The sequence below is a fragment of the Rutidosis leptorrhynchoides genome, chromosome 2, assembly GCF_046630445.1.
Source record: "Rutidosis leptorrhynchoides isolate AG116_Rl617_1_P2 chromosome 2, CSIRO_AGI_Rlap_v1, whole genome shotgun sequence".
NCBI classification, from domain to species: domain Eukaryota; kingdom Viridiplantae; phylum Streptophyta; class Magnoliopsida; order Asterales; family Asteraceae; genus Rutidosis; species Rutidosis leptorrhynchoides.
Genome location: NC_092334.1, coordinates 5,154,165 through 5,160,328, shown reverse-complemented (window position 1 = coordinate 5,160,328; position 6,164 = coordinate 5,154,165). Strand labels below are relative to the sequence as shown.

General features: G+C 32.6%; 1 non-coding gene across 1 annotated transcript; it reads left to right on the top strand.

The window, feature by feature from the left end:
- Positions 1-304: 304 nt before the first annotated feature.
- LOC139895209 (small nucleolar RNA R71) lies at positions 305-411 on the top strand. Its single transcript, XR_011775671.1, has one exon. It is a non-coding gene; the product is annotated as a small nucleolar RNA R71 (small nucleolar RNA).
- Positions 412-6,164: the final 5,753 nt, after the last annotated feature.

The following is a 6,164-nucleotide window of genomic DNA, read 5'->3' as shown; positions in this document are numbered from 1 at the left end:
TCACAATTGATTCGTATCGCGTGAATATCTTTAGTCATCTTTTCCATTCGTTTCTCGAAAGCATCTATTTTTGCGAAAACGAAATCAAAGTCATGTCTAGAATCGGCTCTAGCCGCTTTAGATGAACGAAATATATCTTTTTTCCTGATGCCACTCATGTGAGTGGGAGGCTGTGTTATCAATGATTTTGTGAGCTTCAGTTGCGGTTTTCTTCATAATGGAACCACCAGCTGCTGTATCGATATTTTTTCATGTAGCGACGTCGACACCTTGGTAGAATATTTGTACTATTTGATAAGTATCTAAACCGTGCTGAGGACATCCTCTCAACAACTTTCTGAATCTTGTCCACGCCTCATATAATGTTTCATTTGGCTTTTGCGCGAACGTAACAATTTCTCCTTGAAGTCTCACGGCTTTAGATGCCGGAAAGAATCTTTTAAGAAAATTTTCAACTAAGAGATCCCATGTGTCAATCGCCCCTTCAGGTAACGATTCTAACCAATCTTTGGCTTCTCCCTTTAAAGTCCGGGGAAACAACATGAGATAGATTTGTTCATCCTCAACTTCTCTGATTTTAAATAGAGTACAGATCCTATTAAAGGTTCGAAGATGTTCGTTTGGATCTTCTTTTGGCGTACCACTATATTGGCATTGATTAGTTACCATGTGTAGGATTTGTCCTTTGATTTCATAATCTGGCGAATGTCTGGCTTAATAATGGCGTGTCCTTGGCCCGTACGTGTGGCTCTCATTCGGTCTTCCATACTTAGAGGTTCCGTTACTTCTATAATTGAATTTGTTGAATACGAATCACTAGAGGATTCTGATTTAATGGTTTCTTCCTCGACAATCTCTGGATGAGTAATTTGTGGTTTCGGAGGAATGATTAGTGGTTTAGGATCTCTGAATTATCCTTGAATATCCTCCGGGTTCTCAATTGTGAAGTCGGGTTAAAAAAAAATGGATTATCGGAAATTTGAGTTAGAGAACTTGTTCGACTAGATGATAATTCTAAAGAAAAATCAACAGCGGCAATATTGGCTAGATATCTTGATCGAGTTACAGGTGGTGAACGTATGAAAGGTAGTGAACGTTTTGCTCGGTGCATTCACTGAATATCCTATTAGTTATAAAGATAAAAATTATTAAAGTTATCAAATTAATAGACTTTTCTGATTTTGCCCATGTTTTGAATAGCCAATAGATGCAGCAGGTAGCCAGGACCCTTTAAATCGGAAGCCCACAAATCGCCACTAACAAATCCAACTATTACTACGAACCAGAAAATTTTGAATGTCTATCAATTTAACCGCTTAAAATAATTTTTCGTCGAAATTTAAAGAAAATAAAGAAAATTCTATGTCCTAAAAACTAGAGCGTAGAAATGAGAAAGAAAAAGAGTGCGTCGAAAAACGTCGAAAAATAAAAATAAGAAAGAAAAACGTCGAAACTTAAAAGTCTAAAAATTAAATCTAAAAAGTTGCGCCTAAAGGTATTAAAGCTTAAAAGGAAATCTATATCCAAAACGGCAATAACTTAAAAGGCACTAAAATTTATAAACTGCGCCGCAAAATTCTAAAGCGCCTAAATCTTATTTTAAAGAAAAAGCACTTAAGGGATTTTACGGCAAAGTCTAAAAATCCAGAAAAATAAAATAACTACGGCAAAATACTAAACTTAAAACTATATAGCGAACGATAAATATTACAAAATAAACGATAAAAATACAAATTATAACTAAAATGATAAAAATACAAATTTTTATGAGGATATTATTTTTATATTATTATTTTATAAAAGTATTAATTTTATATAATTAAAAATAATATATAAACTTAATATTACAATTTAAATATAAAAACTAGAATTAAAAACTAATTAATAAACTTAAACCCTAAATAATAATAATAATAAATTAAAAACCCTACCTGCAATAAATGAGTCCGAGGTATTGTGCCTGTCAGACCATCTCATGCGACTGCATCAGGTTTGGTCGTCCGGGTCATGCGATCGCATGGCCCAACAAATCCTAAATTCATTCGGGCTTTTAACAGGCTCAGCCCAATTTATATTTTTATTTGATTTCTGATTTTAATAAAGAAAATATTTATATAAAATATAATTAGCTTATATTTTAAAATCTTAAAAATAAAAGTAATTTTTTAATTTTATAAATAAAGTCTTATATATATATATATATATATATATATATATATATATATATATATATATATATATATATTATTTTTAACACTTATTATAAATACAAAATATTTTTACGAAATAAGAAATAATATATTTTTACAAAAATATATTTTACAAAAATATAGCGTTTTGCTTCGGTGTCCCCGGCAGCGGCGCCAAAAACTTGATGTGTGCGAGGTGTAGTACGAAATACTATTATTTTTATTATGAAATACGATACAATTTACACAAGTTTTATTATTTATTTATAGATGGGATATACCTAAACCTTGCTACAACACTATAGGCAGTGTACCTAATCGTAGAGTAGTGTAGTTTTTAGTAAGTCCGGTTCGTTCCACAGGGAGAAGGCTTATTGCGTACACTATATTTTTAAACAATTATATTTGTATAAATATATATAAATTAGTAATATAATAGTATTATTATTATTATAAGGGGGGGGGGGGGTTTACCGTTTAATGACCGGTTTGTCGATTTTAAATAAAACGTAAAGATAAATGACGATAATATAAATGACAGAATTTAAATTGCTATAAAGTAAATTGCAGTAATTAAAATGACAGTAAATAAAGGTACGATGAAATATTAAATAAAAGTATTATGCTTATTTAAACTTCCGCAATCATGATGTTTGACGTTTTGATTTTAATTTATTTATCTGGGTTAATTATCCTTTGTCCTGGATTTATTTGATACCTATCTGGTTTTTGTCCATAATAGTCCATCGGTCATAATTATAAAATGCTCGTCAAATTAACCTTATTCTCGAAGTCAAATATTACAACTAATTAGAGATTCGAACTGTAACAAGGTTTTAATACTTTGTTTAATGATTACACCAGGTTATCGACTGCGTATAATCCAAGGTTTTAATACTTTGTTAACAATTACACCAATTACTCTTGTATGTAATCCACCCCTGTTTTAATAAGATATGAACATTAATTTACTCACTTGATCAGTTTGAATAATCAATTACCCAACCCGAATAATTAATTAAATGATCGTAAAAGATGTCGTATAAACGTCACTAAATAGGACATTCGTAATCATTTTAATAATTATTAGATTAACTAATTTGAAGATAGGTTCGACAAATTCTAATGAGTTGTCATTCGATTAGACAATACCCCCTATCTATTAATAGTTCATAGTCCAATGTCCACAAGTGTTGGTCTTTTGTCCAAACCTAAATTATGGCACAAAATCCAATAACCCCGTCTTTAATATTTAGTCTAACATCACGATTACTTCGGCTTAAATAAGCATAATAATAACTTAGTTACGAGACATTAATTTAAAAAGGAAGAACATAGCTTATAGTGGTATTTAATCGCGTAGTGTTACACGGACAGAGTTCTGGCTTACAAAACCTTAAAACATTTCTTACAATAACCCAATTATTATTAATCTTAAATTAAACTTAAAATTATAAATATAAATATATATAATTTGATGAGAGGAGGAAAAGAAAAAGATGTGTTTTACATTCGCTGAAAATGTTGCAATTTATAGGACCTGACCTGAGATTCCCTGCCATGCGATCGCATGCTTCTTCCCCTTCCTGGCCATGCGATCGCATGGCCAGCTGTTCCAGCTCACATTTGGTTTTTAAAACGTGGGCGGCTGTTTTAATTTAATATATAATATAATATATATAATTTTATATAATTTTATATATATTATATTATATTCTTGTGCATAGTAGACTTGTAATTTTAGCTCTGATGTCTCACTCGTTTACGCCCGGTCTATATCTCAGTTCCGAATTTTCGAACGTCTTTTCGTACACGTAGATATCTTGTACTTTGCGTTTCGCAGCTTGCACTCTTGTAATTTATAGACGTTTCTCATCATTAAATTGAACCACTTGAATTATATCTTGTACATTTGAGCTTTTTGGTCATTTGCGTCTTTAAATCGTCGTTTTCTTCTTTTGTCTTCGCACTTATTTATTTAAACGAATATTACATAAAAATATAACAATTGCAACTAAAAGCTTTACATATTGGAAGGATATTGTGCCTAAATATATGTTCATTTGGAGCACTATCATTTATTTACCAGGGTGCTCAATCTTGTAGAATATTTTGATAAACATTTCTGGATGAAACAACTGAAATCTTGTGATCCACCTTTATATATGGATTATGCGCAACATTAAAACTATGAACTCACCAACCTTTGTGTTGACACTTTTAAGCATGTTTATTCTCAGGTTCCTAGAAGTCTTCCGCTGTTTGCTTATATGTGTTACAAGCTATGTGCAAGGAGTCATACATGCTTTATAAAAGAAAACGTTGCATTCACAAAATCATCACCATGTATCTTATTTTGACTGCATTATCAACGGATGTAGTATTGTAAACTATTAATTACGGTGATTGTCTATATGTGGAAATCATCAAACGTCAAAAACCTTGGAATTTGATATTCAATTATGGTGTGCCTTTTCAAAAGAATGCAATGTTTACAAAACGTATCATGTATAGGTCATTACCTCATTGTGAAATTGATGAATGATGTATTCGTCTAAAGGGATTTGGACGGATCATCACAGTTGGTATCAGAGCATGAGGTCATAGGGAACCAGAATTTGCATTAGTGTGTTTAACTAGTAATTGTTAGGATGCATTAGTGAGTCTGGACTATGACCGTATTTATTCTTACAGATTTTTACTTATCATCTCTTGTCAGAAATTACATGTCTATCATCTTAAGTCTAAACGCGTCTTACTGCATTGATTGCATAGATAGTGTATAGATAAAATTCATATCTTAGAATATCTATTACAGTAAACTTTGCCTGACATCTTCCATAAAATCCTCCGTAACTTATGGGATTCTGGTATTATAATTACATATGTAAACTATGTATTGAGGAATACCAAATTAGTCCTATAATCTATTTCATTCCAAAAATCTTTTCCCTACTCTGTACGAGATGGATCCTTCAACTAGTTCAAGTTCATCAGATTCCGATATGGAGTTTCACTCAAGCTCTGAAAGCAGTGTGACCGGAATGGATCAACCAATTAACCTTCATCTATTCTGGATGAATTGGGGATGGGTTCATAGCTTACTTAATCATTGGAGACAAGAAGAAGGCGATCCCTTCCATCCACCACATTGCCCTCTTGGCGAAGAACCTGAAGCACTTACCGGCGAACCTGTCTGAAACACCATTTTCTCTCTCATTTCCAGAGTGTCTCATCATGATTATATATTATCTTAAATTCTAGACCTTATTCATCCACTCGTCCGAACCAACAATCATCCCGGTGTAATAGAAGAAGTCAACTAGCTTCGCGATCGGTTAGTGGCTTTGGAGCATATGGTGCAAAGGTTACAAGCACCAGCAGCATCACCGGCATCAACAGTACCACCGAAAACAACACCAACAGTACCATTACTACCACCAACAACATCTACATCCCACACCTCAACATCACAACATGTACCTCGAGCATCAACGTCATACTCACCATAGATACCAAGTAGTACCAACAACAATAACCGATGAAGTATTGATTCATAACTTCATTGGAGAAATATTCTGCGGCGAAATGATAGAAGGAAGAGTAGAAACCCTGACCAGAATGGTGCAGGATTTACAAGCTAGACTTGTTTTACCAGCAGCATCAACAGTACCGTCAGTATCACCAACACCGGCAAAAACTGTAGCACTACATGTTCTGCCAATTCCATAATCACCAACATCATCACAAATCAACAACGCGTATATTGTATCAACGAGTTATAAAGTATTAACGCATTTCCTCTGAAGAAATTATATGTATATTTTATATATATGAATTTTGAAATCAAAATAAATCTTTTCGTACTAAGCTATTACGTGTGAATCTTAACTAGTAGGTACTACTCGGTTAGTTCATATTACTAATATGCAATGATGTACATCCTTCATTAACGACATAACCATCGTTAACTAC